Source organism: Prionailurus viverrinus, chromosome B3 (assembly GCF_022837055.1).
Source record: "Prionailurus viverrinus isolate Anna chromosome B3, UM_Priviv_1.0, whole genome shotgun sequence".
NCBI lineage: Eukaryota > Metazoa > Chordata > Mammalia > Carnivora > Felidae > Prionailurus > Prionailurus viverrinus.
This window is the reverse complement of record NC_062566.1, coordinates 134,863,530-134,882,724: the sequence shown is the minus strand read 5'-3', so window position 1 is coordinate 134,882,724 and position 19,195 is coordinate 134,863,530.

The window sequence follows — 19,195 nt, the reverse complement described above, 5'->3', positions numbered from 1 at the left end:
AGGCTCCTGGGGCACACTGGGATTCGGGGACACTGCCACTGAGGCCGCCCTAAGTCTCACTGTGGACTGCAGGATCCCAAGTGTCCCTCCCCCAAACGCTGAGGCTGGGACAGTTAACACTCTAGTCACTTGGTGAGGCTGCCTTGGGTTCTGAGTGAATCTGCAGCTTGAAGAGGTCAATGCCGGAAGCCTGGAGGGGCCTGGGGAAGGCGGGGCTCAGGGGCTCGGGATTCTAAGCCCAGAAGGGCAAAATGCACATCCCAAGACACCCACAGTCCCCCCCTACCCCCCGCACCCCTTCCCAGTGTCTGTTAGACTCAGCCTCGGGAAGGATGAATCCCCTTCCTGCCAATGGCTGGCTTAGGCCTGGGCATGTGGTTCTAGCCAATGGGAGGCGAGGGAGGCTGGATATGGAATGAGGTCTGGCCTTCTGGAAAAGGTTGTCCTTGCTGCAAACAAACAAAAAGAATCCCCTTTGAAGTCCCTTTTCCAGCACTGGACTTCATCACGTGCGGATGGCCTGCCTGGACGGGGGTGGGAGCTGCCACACCGAGGGCGGCCACGGAGAGTCGTGGGTCTTCGGCGATGTGGCACAAGTGGCTGAATCCCCCAACCTGGAGCCGCCACCTCGGGGGATCTGTCATGTGACAGGGTCGGTGTCCCTGCACTTGAAGCTAGCTGAGCTGGGGGGTTTGTTCCCTGCAGGGTAAAGCAGCCCACCGAATACAGGGCTGACGCCACTTGACTCAGAGCCGGAAGGGACGTGCGAGGCTGAGAGCAGCACGGCCCCGAAGGGAGGGGGTGACCCCAGGACCCTGGCCACCCCAGGACAGCCTCCTGGACACTGCCGCGCGCTCTGATCACCGGGGGCTCGTCTTCTTGGAGACACCTTTCACCGCTCAGGTGAAGAATCTGCATTTCCCATCACCTCTGGGCCACAAAAGGGAAATTTTTTTTTCCTAGGTAACTTTCTTGCTCTGCTTTAAATAAAGCCTCCCCCGGAAGGGCCAGGGATGTTTCTTTTATACGCGCTCAAAAAAAAAAAAAAAAAGCTCTCACCTATCAACAGGGGCAATTAAATTCATTCAACTACAACACTGATGCTGATGCTGACAAATGTGTTAAAGACACAGGAGAGGGGCGTCGGGGGTGCTCAGTTGGCTGGGCGTCCGACTTCGGCTCAGGTCACGATCTTGTGGTTTGTGGGTTCGAGCCCCGCGTCCGGCTCTGTGCTGACAGCTCGGAGCCTGGAGCCTGCTTCGGATTCTGCGTCTCCCTTTCTCTCTCTGCCCCTCCCCTGCTTGCGCTCTGTCTCTCTCTCTCTCTCTCTCTCACAAAAACAAACATTAAAAAAAATGAATACATACATACATAAATGCACAGGAGATGCTTTGTACGAACCACCCAAAGGGAAAAAAAGGACACAAAACTGTATGTACAGTGTGATCCCAATTTCACATACGTCTATATAATACACACACGTGGGAAAGGGCTGGCAGCAAATCCAACGATGTCTAGCCCTCGGTGGTAGAATCGAGGATGATGCTTTTTTTCCCAAACTTTATATCCCTACCTAGTTTTCAAGTTTTCTACAATGAGCATACATTTGGACTATAACCCCCAAACTAAGTGGAACACGGAGGCCCCTGGCAGTACTCCAAGCAAGCACCGGAAGGAGAGAAAAGTCTTCTGTCCTCCGCAAGGTGCGGGGGGCTCCAGGCACCCACCGGGGCCACACGGGGCCAACGCGGCCATTCGGGAGTGGCCCGGGAGCGCACAGCTCATCCTGCTGAACGCGCAGGTGGAAGCAGGAAGTCGGCATTCCCGGGCCCAGACCACCTCCCACCCGATCCTGGAAGTTTTCTCGCTGAAACCAAGAAGCAACAGAACCCCCAGCAGCGAGCTGGCGTGGGAGCTGACGCCCCCCGCACAGGCCGACTCCCTGGGACCCTCTCACACTCGGGGAGCTCGGCACGCGGGAGGTTAATTCTCTTATCGAAACTGTACAAAATCCTAATTTTGCAGAGTGGCAATTTGGGGGAAAAAAAAAAAAACCCCAGCCATGGGAAAATGTTAGTTATGCAGCTCTAGACGTTCAGTTCTCAGGGGATCAATTATAAAAACACTCATTCAGCTATTTCTATTCAAATGAACACCTGAGAGGAGGCCTCAATGGTTTTAAAAGTGTGTGGATATTACTGGATAAATGTTAGCCCAATAAAAGAGATCATCATCTGCTATTTGTGTACATTTAAGTTGACACTAAAAAGATCTTTGTGGAGGATCGCTGTGGCTGCTTCTTTTTCCGCATGCTTCTTTTTATCTCCTATTCCCTTAACGCTTTAGGAACTGAAGGAAACAGACCAAATGCGGCCGGTCACGGTCTTCCTTGTTTTCTCCTTCTTTCCCCCCCCCCAACCCCGCCCATGATTAAAGGGACATGGGTGCTGGGAAGGCCACACCTGAAGAGGGGAGTGAGGTGCCTCACACTTATGAATATGTAATGTCCTGCTTGGAGGCGCAGTCACGAACTCGTAATAAGAATTCACGAGTCTGTGTTTGAAAACAGACATTTGCATTTGCCCTGCGGTCACAGTACATGGACCATTCTTATTCAAAAATTTATTTTTCTCCGTTTTTTAAGGCCTGGAAATATTCTGTGCCCTCACTCCCCACCAACACACACACACACACACACACACACACACACACGCCCTTTTCTCTATGTTTTCTTTAAACAGAAATTAAGGGAGCCCAGAGCCCCCGAAGCCTCGCCCCTCCAGCTTCTGGACATGGGGGACTTCCAGCTCCCAGGTAGAGACCCCCCCCCCCAAACCTGGTTCCAGCAGTCATTTTTGTGTCCAGGACGAAATGCAGAATGAAAAAGAAGGGGAGTAAAAATAAATGGGAGAGGGTATGCGGGGGGCTCAGCAGACCCCAAAGACGTAGGGGTGGGGGGGGGGGCGCTTCGCTGGGCACCTGCAGGGACCAGACAGGCCAGGACAGGCCAGGATATAGTTTCTGGCGTGAATTCCCCAGAAAAACAGCATCCACCTGGTCATTTCTGAAAAACAGACCTCTAAGAAGGGGCCTTTTACATCCGGAAGCACGAAGTTGGCGGCACGTGCGGGGGGAGGGGTCACCATCTGAGCTACAGCCCCCCCACCCCCTCGGCGGGGCCACCCCTCTATACTCGGGTCTCTCCTCCCTTGCTGGCTGCTCTATAAAGGGAAACTCGCTCGGTGACTTCTGCTCAGGGTCCCCGCCCAGCCTGGACCCCGGGTCCGCGAGGCCTCCGGGCGCGCAGCCGGCGGCGTGGACGCGGTCCCCGACCGTCTGGCTGACCGCGTGGACGCGGCTGCGTGCGGCTCCCCGCCCGTTGCCGCCCCTCTTTCCCGGGAGGTCCCGGAGGCCGAGCGAGGCCCAGCCCACGAGCCCCGCGGGGGACTGCTCCCCTCCCCCCGCCCCAGGACTCTCTGGGGGCCCGTCACTTCCCCGGGGGCTGCGGCCCGAGGGGCGGCGGTAGGAGGGAACAAGGCACTTCTGGGCCCCTGGCCGAGCCGCTGGTGGCGGAGCCCGCCGGCCAGGAGGAGCAGGTTCCTTTGTGGCCGCCCTGGGGCTGGAGAGCCAGCCCCCATTACAGGGCTAACAGTGACACCTGCAGTTTAACGCGCCGCATGTCACACAGGCGCCTGGGAGAGGCCTCCGGCCACCACATCACCACCCCCGGGGGGCCTGCAAACCGGCCAGGCTGGCCAGGGGTCCCCAGGGAGGGGGCGAGGTGACTCAGTTCTCCAGGCCTGGTGAAGGAGCCAGGGAGGCCGGACACCCACCTGCTGCCCCCCACTTCTCAGCTCTGAGCCTCCAGAACCCAGGATGGCGCTCCTGGTCTCCCCCACGACCAGCGCCCCAGCAGGCCGCCCTCCGCCACCCATCTGGGCAAGCCAAGGCCAGAGGTACTTGCTGGGCCGGGCAGCAGCCGCCGCCAAACACCCACTTCACAGATAAGGAGACTGAGGATCGCAGGGGGGAAACGGCTTGGTCAAGGTCACCCAGACAAATGGTATCTAAGTCTGGTCTCCAGCCTCTGACCACAGGGCAGTGCTCGGGACTCCCGTGGGCCCCTCGACTTCCGATGTGGCCACCGCGGGAAAATGCACAGGGAGCCTTGTCAGGGGTGTCACCCCTCTGCCATCATCCGCTGCCCCCCGCCCCTCCGCGCGCACACGCGCACGCACACGCACACGCTGCGTGAGGGCGGCAGGCCAAAAGTGAGTCGCTTCTGCTTCTCTGAATCCAGCGCCCGGCTGCACTGCCGCCCGTCCGCGCCTTCGCAAGAGTCTGAGCCAGGACCCGGGGAGCTGGGAATGAAAATGAAGCGTCGCAAAGATTTCTTTATAACTTTTCTCAATATTCTGCTGATTGCTAGCTCAGTAGCAGATGTGGTATGCTTAATGATGCATAGACAAGAAGCAGCCCCTAATCCCTAAATGAACTTCTTATCTCTAAATATATACAGGGGAAGCTATATAAACTCCATTAGCCCCTCCGCTCTTCTGGCTATCCGAACTGAGGAGTGGAGGGAGAGTGGCCGCCCAGGAGACCTGGCAGGGGCGCGGATGGAGGGCGGCGCACGACCCGCAGCGCCCACCGCCTCCTCCGGGTGACCGGCGGCCCGACTTCCCGGCCGTGTCCACACAGGGATCTGACGGGTTTCCCGGAAAGGAGCTTCGCTGGTGTCTACAGCAAAAGCGATAACATCCTGCACCAGCCAAAATCCTCGCCGTTGATTTGTTTCCCGTTAAAGGTGCCGAGATGATCCCCTCAGGTTGGCTTTTCTTCCTCATATCGGCCTCTGCAAGATATACACCTGTGGCAAGATCCAGCAAGGTATTAAAACCGAATTCGTGGGGCGCTTGGGTGGCTCAGTCGGTTGAGCGTCCGACTTCGGCTCAGGACATGATCTCGCGGTTCGTGGGCTGGAGCCCCGCGTCGGGCTCTGTGCTGACGGCTCGGATTCCGTCTCCCTCTCTCTATGCCCCTCCCCCACTCGGGCACTTTCCCGCTCTCCCACTCTCCAAAAAATAAACGTTAAGAAAGAAAAGGATTTTTAATTAAAAAACAAAAACTGAATTCTTGAACAAGGGAGTTCCAAGAGCATTGGCCCTGGGCCTTCTTCACTGTGTGCAGGGGTCAGGGACGCCTCAGGGGCCAGTGGGGACAGACATGAGCTCCAAGTGCAGATGTGTGGCAGAGGCAGACCCTGGGCTACAGGGACACGGACCCTCCGCCCCCACCCTCCCCCAGGCCAGGGAGAAGGCAGAGGAAAAGCCAGTGCAGAGGCTCAGAGACACAGGAAGAGCTGTTCTGTCTGGAGCCGGCAGGTAAGTCCGGAAGGCAGCTGGGGAAGGGCCTCCAGCACCAGGAAAGGAGTTGAGCTGTGTCCTACAGAAGATCCAGGCCTGTTCCCTCGGGGTACTGCTGACAAACCAGGGCTCCTGCCGCCAGGCCAAGCGGGCGGATCCCGTTCCAGACGCAAGCCCCAGAGATCCCCAGAGGCCTGTCCGGGGCCCGGCCGGTTCACTTCAAGTCAGTGTTCGGCCCAGACGGCCTGCTGCTCTTGAAGGAAACCCGAAGAGGCACAGAGAGTGCCAGTGGAAAAGAGAGTGAAATCACCCTCCGCCCACCCTGCAGCCAAAGGAGAGCTTATGCATATGCATCGTGGGCCCACTCAGAAAGCTTTTCGATTAGCCGCGTGGAGAAGCCGTGGCCGGGTTGGAGAATCTATATTTCACCTTACGCTGCACACAGCTGGGTTCAGACTGGCACCGGTGCTAATATGCAAAAGAGGCGATATCTGTATTCATCAGGACTCCCTCTGAGAAGCCAGGAGGGGCAGGCTCCTTCTCCAGTTCCAGGGCCCAGCAAACAAAGAGAGTTGGGGGGGGAATGCCAGGGGGTCAGGCTGGCAGGCAAGAGCCAGGTGGGAAAGAAGAGGCCATTGCTTCGGGAGGAGAGACCAAATCTTCATCGAATCACGGTTTTCGGAGGAAAAACATTCGTGATCCAAGAGGAGACTCGGAGCCCAACGGAGCTTGGAACCAGAATCTCCCCCAAGAACCCCAGTCAAATGACCTCATTTTATCGATGGAAAAACTGAGGCCCAGAGAAGAGAAATACTTTTCCGAGAGGCACACAGCCAGTTTTATTATGTATTTGTTTATTTATTTAGCATATATGCAAATACATTTGCGTTTACCCTAACTTTTGTTCACACGGGTACAGAAAGATCCAGGAGATCCCTAGAAGGTCAATCATATCAAGGCCAGGCTTTTTCTGCTATGCCCTGGGTTGAGGAGGGGGGAAAAAAAATGAAGTCTAGAACGTGGTCCTTGCCCTCCAGACGCATACATGCTGTTTGGGAATGAAAAGGCCGGCTCCTGTTCAGAACAACACAAAGCAAACTGGAAGAACTTAAAGTCTGGAATGCTCTGAGTGTCCTTGGGAGAAGTGACATGAACACGGGCTCGTGCCGGGTCCGCGGCATGCCCGAGGAGGGTCCGTCTGGTCCGCGTCATCTCAGGGCCCAGGGAGGACTTAGCAGTCACCCCATAGCTCCACGCCAACCTCCACCTTCCTCCCACTCCCCTCTGAGCCCTGCTCTGGCTCCTCGCCCCAGATCCCCTTCGTCGGGGTTTCTGGAAGAAAGAGATGTGCAGAAAGCTCACCGGCCCACACAGATGGATGCAGAGCAGAGACGACGCTCTTAAAGAGGCAACTGAGGCCAAAAAGCTGCTCTCCCCTCCTCCCCCCACACAATTGGCTAATCGACTGGCAAAGCAGCTATCTGTGCCGTGTACACGCCATTACGAGCTAGAAATCTCTTTTCTCAACCGGTTTCCTAGTTAGTCTGTAACATGCAGCTAACAGAGTCTGTTTCGCGGGTTCTGCCTGAGTCCAGGACCTGGTGGACTGAAGTTAGCTGCAGGCACGGGCATCTAGGGTAACCCGGGGTGAGCTGCGGAAACAGGTGTTGTCAGGGCGGGGGTCAGCCGTGAATGCCACCTGAGAGCCCCCGATACTCGACAGGGCCCCTTGGTGCGTGGGCCGTGCAACTTTCCTTCCCAGAGCCCAGAAGGCTTTTCTGCTCATGGCTCTGTTCAGAGATTCCGGGCGGCTCCAGAGGGAGAGAGTGTCTGCCAGCCAGAGGCCCAGGTGCCCAGGCCTCTAACAGTAGCAAAGATGCTCTGCCCTCCCTCCCTCCCGAGTCTGCCCTACACCCTCTTCCGCCAGCTCCACTTGGGACGATCCCAGGAATTACTCTCGAGTCAGCCTGTGCTCCCGGGAAGGACAAACCGCTAAGGCTGAACGTGAATCTTGGCAGGGCTCTCTCTTGAACGCGCTTAGCATCTAGGTGAAGAAATGAGCATTAGGGCAGTGATATCACATTCATCTTTTTGCCTAAAAATGAATCACAGGCCAAGACCGGTTGTTTACCATCACATAAATCACAGCGGAATTTCCTTTACCGCACCGGCAAGTCCTATGTCGCGCTGGCCTTGGCCATACTTGCAAACCTGTCTAGCCCGTCCCTTTGTTCCAAAAAACCTGCCATGGCCAGTGAGGGGCTGAACTAGAAGACTTCGGGTAACCGGCAGTTAGTCCTGGCCCAAGGAAAGGGTTTTGACGGTGACCCCTGTGATCTATGAGGACCTTCTAGTTACCAACCACATCCCCATTAGCTGGGCTCCCTGGCATGGTTTATTCACTAAATGACAGTAAGAGCTGTCACGTCAGGGTCTCTTCCCAGTCAGGTGGGACAGACCATGGGCGGAAACGGCTCCTGCCTGGAGGGGCCCCCCTTGGCCTTCAGGGTCCTCTCTTCGGAGTCTGTCTGCTCAGGACTGGTCAGAGGGTTTGACTTCTGCCCCGAATGCTTCCTTGCTGGTGCCCTTTGAACGAGACGCTGAATTTCCCCGAACACTTAGGTTCCAGGCAACGACACCACCCCCATGGGGGTGTTTTCAGAACTGAATGAAAGCTGCATTGCCCTAACCACTCCATAGCGATGGGCTCCATCATCTAGAAGGTGTGGGACCTCAGACACGTATTTAGGCGCCCCGTGCCTCAGTTTCATTGTCGATCAAATGGGAACGATATTCTCTGCTTACAAGATTCAGTGAGCTCCTCCATGTAAGGCACTCGGTAGCACCCAGACACATCAAGTCTTCCTAAGTGTTAGCTGGAAACCGCCCCCCCCCGCCCCGCCCCCAAGAACATCAGGAGCTCCTCAGGCCGGGACTCGATCAGTCCCTCACTCCCAGAACTTACACTGACAAGCACTACCACTCATCAGGGGCCGCGGCCACAGACAGGTGTCAGGACATGGCCCCGGCTTTGAAGAGCTCGGTTTCCAGGTGGGGCGACAGGGCAATAGAGCAGGTGCTAAGGGAGACTTACTGCAGTGCTTTGGGGCTGGGGCTGGGGGTGGGGGGGGTGTCTATGCCAGCCCGAGGAGAAGATGCTCTCTCTCTCAGCTACAGTCTGCACGGTGAGTGGCAGGTGCCAGGCACAAAGGGGGATGGGCAGTGAGCAGGTGGACAAGAGTCTCCGAGCCTAAGGAAGCCACACAAGGGGGTGCTCTCAGTCTCCCTCCTCTGACCCACCCAGAACCCTCACCAGGCATCCGGGGCTCAGAAGTGCTCAGGAGGGCAAGTAGCCAGCCTGACGCACATGGTCGGTGCCCACCCCCCTCCCCTCCAGTCTGCCTCACATCCAAGGGGTAAAAGAGCCCAGGTCGTGGCCGGCTTGTTGGCGGGGGGTGGGAGGGGACGGGGGAGGCACGTACTTGGGCAATCAGGGGCCAGCAGGTGCAGGCTCTTGCCTTTGGCCACACTCCCATCACCTCTTTCCGGCAAAGGTGCCCAGCACTTTGTCCTCACTTCTCCCCTTCCCGCGGGCCCTGCCCCAGCCCCCCACGGCTACACCCCCTCAAAAGCTCCTCTCCAGGCTGAGATGTTCATTGTTCGCTGCTGTACCCTCCGCTTCAGCCTCCAGTGAAGGCTGTAATTAGAACCAGCAGACAGACAAGCAGCGTCAAGAGGACGGGCTTGTCCCCAGACGCCTGTTAGGTTGTTTTTCCAGGGTCTTCCATTCAGGTCACAAGTTGCCAAATGCCTGGGGACGGGGGTGGCCTTTGGTCAGACTGCAGCATCTCCCATCAGTAGTGAGGGCAAACGTCTCTCCTGAGCTCCCCGCCCCCCTCCCCCCACCCCCGACTCAGAGGCACTGAGAAGAATCCAGCCTTGATCTCTTGGAATACGGAGTGGGTGGGCGAGGGGGGCTGGAGGGCAGCGGGCAGCAGCGGAGCCTGGGCCGAAAGCCCTGTGGGCCGGTGGCTGGGTGGAGGTGGCGAGGGTGAGGGGTGCCTGCTGTAATCTCTATGAACATAGAGCTGTTTCTGGCCTTCATTAAATAAAGACTCATCCACATTCAGCCTAGCAAAGCTGAGCCCCACCGCCCCCCACCCCCAGTGACGGATGTCAAGGACTAGAAGGTTTTCTGGGGGAGGACTCTGCAGAGACACAGGCCCCCACCCTAAAAGGGCACATCGTGGCCCCCACACACGTGCCAGAAAGGAAAGGGCACATTACTCACGGCCTCCGCTGGCTTCAGTGACAAACCGCTCCTTCTCGCTCTGCAAGCCAGATGAACTTGTGTTTCAGGGACCCGGGGCCCACAGCAGCCAGGGGTGAGGTGCTACTGGGACAGTCCCGGGGGTCCAGAAGGGGGGTAGGGGGAGCCGTCACTGCACGTGCCGTGGCTCCACACTGAGCCCCGCGCTCCAGCTCCCTGAACGGACAGGGGTCTTCGTCTGCCTTCGTGGGGCTGACGGAGGGTCAAATGCGGAGGAACTGCCTAACACATGAGCTGGGGTCTCAACACAGAAAGGACCTTGGCTTTGGAACCTGACAGGTTTGATCTAGGACCGGCTCGGTGGCTCCTCGGCTACCACGACTTGTCACGGCAGCCAAGTGTGATGTCACCCAGGGCCCCAAAGGGTCCAGCACTGTGGACACGGAGTCCCAGCAGAGCCCCTGCTGGCCTGATTCCCTCCCTGTAACAATACCCTACACCAGGGGGACCAGTTCCCAGGAAGCAGAAGTACATTACCAGGTGGCAAAGATAAAGCAGGGAGGGGGCCGTGAGGGCAGAGCCTAAGTCCAGAAGACTTTCTGAATGTGTTTATTTGGTTTTTCCAACTATCTGATAGGGGTATTCATCTCAGCATGATGCCTGTCTCCAGGGGGAGCTGCCAAGATCCAGTCCTATCCCGAAGAATTCCGGAGTCCCTCACCCCTGCACAGCCTGCCCTCCTCTCTGCCCCCCTCCTGGGTCTAGACACCACCCATTTCTCCAGGGCTTCAAGCCACACTCCAGAGGGTGGTTCCTGGGGATGCATTCGGGAGACGGTCCTGGGTTCTTCACTCAGCCTGTGCAACAGCCGGGACAGTGTGGAGGGAAGACGCTTAGAACACAGAAGTGCTTACCTAGTGGGAGCTGGGCTTTGTTAAAAAAATGTGTATATATATGTATATACATATATATATATGTGTGTATGTATGTGTGTATATATATACGTATATATATACATATATATATACACACACACACATATATACATATATATATATATGAACATAAGAGACTTAAAACACTAACTCTGATTATGGATTATGGAAAATCCATAGGATTATGGATGATTTTTATTTTCTTCTTTATACTTTCTTTTACCTTTCAAGTGTTACAATGCATATATATTCCTATCATGATCAGGAAAAAAACGGACATTAACAAATTCTAGATCAGGCATCAAATCTGCCTAAAATCCAGTTCGCCTAATAATGAATTTGCTAAGTGACATGTTCACACACCATCCACTCTGAAAACAATGTGTGGCATTTTATATACAATGTACTCGGCACAAAACATTCATTTTTAGATACTGATTTTTATTTTTACCTCCTTTATTTAAAAAAAAATTATCGTTTTTATCTCATTCTTCTAAGGGTACTTCTGCCTTAATTTTGTGTTTTCAGTGAGATGTTTTCAAACAAGTATCTTCAGATAAGATAAAGTAGTTATAGCACCCCCTGAGCAATCTATCAGGAAGGTATCAGTGTTGATATTTCTACTTGCTCTACTGATGAGTTTAAAAATTTTAACCTTTCCTTCTAGGTATTCTTGTCGTAATTGGTTTAAAAAGAAAAATATTTAGGGGCGCCTGGGTGGCTCAGTCGGTTAAGCGTCCGACTTCGGCTCAGGTCATGATCTCACAGTTCACGGGTTCGAGCCCCGCGTCGGGCTCTGTGCTGACAGCTCGAAGCCTGGAGCCTGCTTCGGATTCTGTGTCTCCCTCTCTCTCTGCCCCTCCTCGTGCTGTCTCTTGGTCTCTCAAAAAATGAATAAATGTTAAAAAATATCAATAAAAATAATTTAAAAAAGAAAACTATTGATACGAAAGTAAATATCCTAACCGATATGAAAAATTAACACATTTTTAAAATGCAAATTTTAGGCAAACTGATGGAGTGTGAATGAATGGGTCTGTTCACCCGAACTGGCCACAGCCGAGCCTTCCCAACATGACGGAACACACATGGTTTTCCTGCAGCCTCACTGAAGCCCAGCCAGCTCTCCGGGCATCCAAACAGCACAAAGGCCACTCAGCTATTCTGAAACTAGAAGCCTGTGCAAAAAAGAGCGAATAACTCTGTCCTTCCCAGTGCTGATTGCCAAACAGAAATACTAAAAAAAGTAACACTGTAGAGGGGGAAAACGCAAGGCGACATTTCAAGACTACGTTTTGGAGTAAAGCAGGCTCAAGTTCCAATTTCCTGCGTGACCTCGGGCAAGGTGTTTCACAAGCTAACCGGTTTTTCTCCTCTGTGAATGGGGACTCCATTTACCCTGTGGGCACCAGCTGTAACGTTAGGCTTACACCAGCTCCGTGAGGAATTCTCCCCCTCACCTCAGTGTCTGAGCCCCCTCACTGCCCACCCCCGCCAGAAGCTGTGCACTGCGTTTGTGTTGGCGCTAAGGCAGAGGAACTTTTCTGAAGGAGAAATCGGTCTGCCCCACCCCACAGTAGCTTGAAAAATACAAGGACTTTGCCTGGGTCCAGATTTTTTTCCCTGACTCTGGTCCTGCCCAAAGTTCCTATCTGGAAGACAGCTTTGGGAATCAGGGGTCTGCAGACAGATACTCCTGTACAAACTGCAAGAGGCCTACGTGTCCACCCTCTTAACAAATCCAAATTATATTTAACCTAGCACTTAAACAAGGAAAAATCTATGATTCTCTTTACACGTTACTTACTTGCTAACCTATTTAAGATTCCAACACGAAACAAAGAAATAAACAAACAATCCCAAAATTCGTCTGGAACCACGAAATACCCCGAATGGCCAAAGCAATCTTGCAAAAGAAGAACAAAACTGGAGGTATCACAATCCTGGATTTCCAGATATACTACAAAGCTGTAGTGATCAGAACAGTGTGGTACTGGCACAAAAACAGGCACACAGATCAGAGGAACAGAAGAGAGAGCCCAGAAATAAACCCACAATTATACGATCAATTAATCCTTGGCAAAGGAGGAAAGAATACGCAACGGAAAAAAACACAGTCTCTTCAACCAACGGTGTCGGGGCAACTGGCCAGCAACATGCAGAATGAAACCAGACCATTTTATTACACCACACACACAAATAAACTCAAAATGAATTGAGGACCTAAGTGTGAGACCTGAAATCATAAACATCCTAGAAGAGAGCACAGGCAGTAATTTCTCTGACATCAGTCATCGCAACACTTTTCTAGATGTGTCTCCTGAGGTGAGGGAAACAAAAGCAAAAATAAACTATTGGGACATCAAAATGAAAAGCTTCTGCACCGTAAAGGAGAACACCAAAAAAACCCAAAAAACAAAAACAGAACCTACGGGATGGGAAAAGATATTTGCGAATGACATTTGATAAAGAGTATATAGAACATATAAAATATTTATACAGCTCAACACCCACCCCCCAAAAATAAATAATCCAATTAAAACTGGGCGTTAGACATGAACAGACATTTCTCCGGAGACATCCAGATGGCCAACAGACACATGAAAAGATGCTCAACATCACTCATCATCAGGGAAATGCAGATCAAAACCACCATGAGATGCAAATCACACCTGTCAGAATGGCTAAAATGAACAGCACGAGAAACACGTGTTGGCGAGGACGTGGAGAAAAAGGAAGCCTCGCACACTCTTGGTGTGAATGCAGACTGGTGCATTCACTGTGGCAAACGGTATGGAAGGTTCCTCAAAAAGTTAAAAACAGGATTACCATATGATCCAGTAGTTCCTCTACTGGGTATTTACCCACAGAATACGAAAACACTAATTCAAAAAGATACATGCACTCCCATGTTTATTGCAGCGTTATTCGCAACAGCCAAATTATGGAAGCAGCCCAAGTGTCCATCGACAGATGAATGGATAAAGAACATGTGGTATAAATATACAATGGAATATTACTCGGCCATAAAAAAAGAATGAAATCTTGTCGTTTGCAACAACATGGATGGAGCTAGAGAGTATTATGCTGAGTGAAATAGGTCAGGCAGAGAAAGATACCATATGATCTCACGCATATGTGGAATTTCAGAAACAAAACAAGGTACGGGAGTGTTTTTTCATAGGGGCACATGTACCCCAATGTCTATAGCAGCGTTATTATTCAACAATAGCCAAATTATGGAAAGAGCTTAAATGTCCATCAACTGACAAATGGATAAAGAAGATGTGGTTTATATACACAATGGAATACTATGTGGCAATGAGAAAGAATGAAATCCTGCCATTTGCAACAACGTGGATGGAACTGGAGGGTATTCTGCTGAGTGAAATAAGTCAGGCAGAGAAAGACAGATACCGTATGTTTCCACTCATATGTGGATCCTGGGAAACTTAACAGAAGCCCATGGGGGAGGGGAAGGGGGAAAAAAAGTTAGAGAGAGGGAGGGAGGGAGGCAAACCATAAAACACTCTTAAATACAGAGAACAAACTGAGGGTTGATGGGGAGGTGGGGCACGATAGGGGAGAGGGGAAAACGGGGGATGGGCCTTGAGGAGGGCACTTGTTGGGATGAGCACTGGGTGTTGTATGTAAGCGATAAATCACGGAAATCTGCCCCCGAAACCAAGAGCATGCTGTATACACTGTATGTTAGCCAACTGGACAATAAATTATATTAAAAAAAAAAAGAAAAAAGAAAAAAGAAACAAAACAAAGGAAAAAAAGAGACAAACCAAAAACCGGACTCTTAACTCTAGAGAACACACTGATGGGTCACCAGAGGGGAGGTGGGGTGGGTGGTGGGGGAAAAGGGGATGGGGTTAATGAAAGCACACTTATCCTGATGAGCACTGAGTAATAAATGGAATTCCTGAATCACTATATTGTAAATCTGAGCCTAAATTAACACTACATGTTAGCTATACTGGAATTAAAGGAAAATTAATTAGTGGCTCGGTCGGTTAAGTATCTGACTTCAGCTCAGGTCATGATGTCACGGCTTGTGAGTTCAAGCCCTGCGTCAGGCTCTGTGCTGACAGCTCAGAGCCCGGAGCCTGCTTCGGATTCTGTGTCTCCCTCTCTGCCCCTCCCCCACCTGCACTCTACTGCTCTTTCAAAAATAAACAAACATAAAAAAATTTTAATAAAAATTTAAAAATTAGAAAATAAATAAATAAATAACTGTAAAGAACACAAATAGTTCCTGATTAGAAGCAGGAAATAGATAAGGCAGAATTGGAGTAGTGATTCTGAGTATGTACTTTAATATAAATTTGATTGTTGAGACTCAAATATTTTGTGTGTAACAAAATTTTAAACATGAAAAAAATAACATCTGAACCAATGATTAAAAAATAAAACCCACAGAAATAAAAAAACGTGTTCTGTTTTGCTCAGAAACTCAGCGTTAAACAACCTGCCCACGGTCCCCCGGCCCTGGTGGGCGAAGAGAGGGGATGTCCTTCCGGAGACCTGGGCTTTTTCCTCTCATCAGTGACCAGCTTCACTTCTTAGTGCTAATTAAACATCACACACACTGACGGCGGCCTCAGAAGCCTAAGGCACAAAACCTGATGCAAAATGGAGCATAACTGAACTAAAAGGCCAAGGGCGAGGTTTGGCAATATTCAACTTAGAAATCAGAAAAAAAATGACCTAACAGAGTTTTGGGGGGTTTCCCTCATCTTATCGAGGGACCTTCAGTTGTCTGGTGGCCACTCACACCAACTACATACATAATTTCAAGAAACTGGTGACAGTATTCGGCTGAAGTAATTATTTACAAACAAAATTCACCATCAAGTTGATCTGACACAAACTTTACACTTGAATGGAATCTCAAACATTCAACCGCCTTCCAATGTTGGATTTCCTAAATCCTAGCTTGGACCAACGCTCAAATTGCCATCCACCATTTTGGCTAAGCCAACTAAGAATGCAAAATTGTTAGAAATTGTTAGTCAAAACTTTTCAGGCTGATGAGCTTTCCAGAGTGAATGTCGACGTGCTGAAGCCTAGGTCTGAAAGCAGCAGTGACATAAAAACAGGCACTCTTTCCACTACCGCACAGAAAAGGTGTTTGCTAAATGTTTCAAATTGGCTAACGTGATAAAATGGCAGTCAAGATGGAAGGCTTAATGGGCAATTTTGCTCACTACTGATTCTAGCACGTGCCAAGCCTGACACAGATGCCCCAGGAGCCCACGGAACTCTTACACGAGGGACGAGGCACCCCTACCACGATGCCACCGCCCCCTAAAGTGGCAGCTCAAGTCGTTCACTGAACAAAAAGCCTAGCACTCATCTCTTACTCTCCAGAGAGCCCCAACCTTCCAGTTGGCGCGTGTCTGTTCACGCCTCAGACACTCAGATGGGATTCTCCTTCCCGTCTTTTCCTCCTGGTAACCAATATGGCATGTTTCAAGTAAAACACCACACGAGTCAGAGCCCCTTAAAAATGCTTTTACTTCAAATCCTTCATTCATGGAAACTCCATGGTTTTGGATGTTATAATCTTGAGTGGTGACCAAAAGCTACAAATGAGAATTCCCAAGTGATTCTGAATTTAAAAGTTTTCATCATCTCTTACAGTTTAGCAATTAGCCATTACTAGTAAAAAGGTAATGGAAAAAACAACAACAACAAACAACTTCCACTGGAATGTAAATCCCATGAAGCCATCAACTAGATTTGGAAGTGGTGATGCAGATTTTGAAAACACTTGGTCGAGTAAATAAGGGGAGGTCGGCATTATTTTCTCTAGGTTTCTGGCCTCACGTTACAACATTTCCCCTTTATCCCAACTACATTATTTTTTTTTTTAAGATTTTAAATCTCTACACCCAACGTGGGGCTCAAGTCTAAAACCCTGAGATCAAGAGTCGCACAGCCTACCGACTAAGCCAGCCAGGCACCGTCTGCGTGACTCTTTTCAGAAACTTCATTCTTAAGATGTGCATACACGTACGTGAGGAATAGTACACAGCTACAGTAAAAGGATGAGACTTTTTACGTTTGCAACAGCATGGATGTTGCTAAATGTTTCAAATGTTTCAAATGTTTCAAATACCCTACCCCTGTAGGGTACTATGCTGTGACAAAGCCAGAGAAAGATAAATACTATACAATTTCACTTACATGTGGAATCTAAAAAAACAGTAAACAAAAAGCAGAAGCAGCCCTGTAAATACAGACAACAAACTGATGGTTGCCAGCGGGGAGGGAGAATGGGCAAAATGGGTGAAGGGGAGGGAGAGATGGGAGGTCCGTTATTAAGTCAGTCGTGGGGATAAAAACTACAACACAGGGTGTACAGCCAGTGCCATGGAACAGTGTGGTGTGGTGACAGGTGGCGGTGGCGCTTCCCGCGAGCACAGCACAACTAGAGATGCTGAATCCCTATGCTGCACATCTGAAACTAATGTAACATTGTGTGTCAGCGACACTTAAGTTCATCCTCAGCCCATTTCAAATCTCAGCCATTTCAAACCCTTCTGGAAAGGGAGAACTTTCATGCTTTCCAACGTTGCTTGACAATCGCCAATCCCAAAACTCTTCACTGAAAGTACCGCAAGGGTGAGAGGGAGCGGATGGAAAACACCAGGAGTCGTGGCAGCTCACCTCTCTTCCACCCACCACGGTACCCAAGCCCGTTTTGTAGGGGTTACAATTTACAGGTCTGTGATTAGAATCAACCCTGGGAAACCAACCTGGGGAGTGTGTCCAATAAAGCTTCTTGGGAAGAGGACAACCAACCCGCAGAAAACAGGCTCTGAAACAGGCCATACAACTCCGTGACAACCAGTTAGGCTCACTACACGACAATCCTGCAAATGTTCCATTTTATTTCCTCCTAAATCTAAGGTAAGTTGAGAACAAACAATGTAGAATGGCAGGAAAAAAACCCTTTAGAGTCAGACAGATGCGGAGAGAAATTGCATGATCTTTGACAAATTACTTAAGCTAATTTATCTAATTGTAAATTACTGGTGTATATCCATGCTCTTCATTATCCCTGTTATCAACGGATTCCCAACTTAGCAACAGCTCACGCTTACCATTAACCTCAAAAAATGCCTACTTAAAAGAACCTGATCTAACGACAAGTTGCCCCATTACTCCCCAAAGTACTGCTTCACTTGGAGGACGTGTTCTCAAAGTATACACTCAAAGGTAGGAGTTTGATCTAATTCCCCTCCGGTTGTCCAGTTCTTGGAGAATGCATGTTAGAGGTTAGATCACCAATACTCAAAGTACAGGGATCGAGTGACGTGCTAATGTCCTGTGGTCTGGTCTGGCTTCAGTCTTAATGCACTCTAGCCATAAAACACCTGCCAGCATGTAATTTTACTGCTGATAAGAAAAACAAGGAGTAAAAATCCAGAGATCTGTTTTAAAGCTCATGTTAAAGGAAATAGAACTTATTTCTAAAAGAACAGGGAAACTATTGTAATCAAGGAAACCATGAGATTTGTTGCCCCCCCCCCCACCCAACCCCATCAATGGGAATGGTTGAGGTGGTCATGGATACAATGAACTAGATGTTTCAATGGGTACCTTCTAACTTTGAGATCTCAGGAACATATTTTTAAAGTTAAAAAAAAAAAAAAAAAAGCTTGCGAAATGTGTGTGTCTGTGTGCGTGTGTGTGTCCATCCACCCAAAAGTCCTGGCAGATGGCAAAAAACATACATGCAAAATCATGCAAGAACTTTCATCGTCAAGAAACTGGTGTCCACATCTGGGTCACTTTATAAGACAAAAGCCACAATGATACAGTAGTTTCCTTAAAAAGACATCGGACCAGTAAAATAATGCTCACATAACCTAGGACGGCTAAAAAATTTTAGGCAAAATCTGTATCTTTAAGATCAATATTAAGAGTGTCAAAAATTCTAGTGGACTATCAAGGAGACCACACAAAACGCAACAGCTTACTTGAATGCCAGCAACCCAAGCTTCCTAACAGTGATAGGTGAAACACACACACAATTATAATCGTTATTGACTAAGGTATTTAACAACCCATAAACTAATCAATACTTACTCCGGCCAAAGCTCATTCTTGAGACTGTCAAACTAAAGATTTTGAGGAGGCTGCTGTCTGGAAGAAAACAGGCTTTCTGCAAAAATTGTAGTCCTAGTTTCTAAATAAAACTTAATTTTACAAAGCCAAATTCGGATGGATGATTAAGTGTTCTTAAGAATCTGCAAAGATAATTACTTTACATTGGGAAGTATGTGTGTCCTATTTGCAAAGAACACGTCCTGAGCACTCATCCACGAACTTTAGGATAAAAGTGGGAATGGGAGGCAAGTCTAAATTAAAAAGATGTAGTAGCCTCATAGTACAGCAAAGCTCTCCTAATAGTGTTGGCACAGTGTGCAGGCACGGTCGGTTCTCTGCTGGGGGCAGCTTTCTTGGCTGTGAAGGCGGATCATGCCCTCTGTCACTCATGGGGAGCAGTTCTGCCCAACTGTCTCTTTTCAACAACTTTATCATCAATCTCTTTATTAACAGCTCCACTGCAGTCAGAAAACGCAAACAAGGACCGATTCTCATGC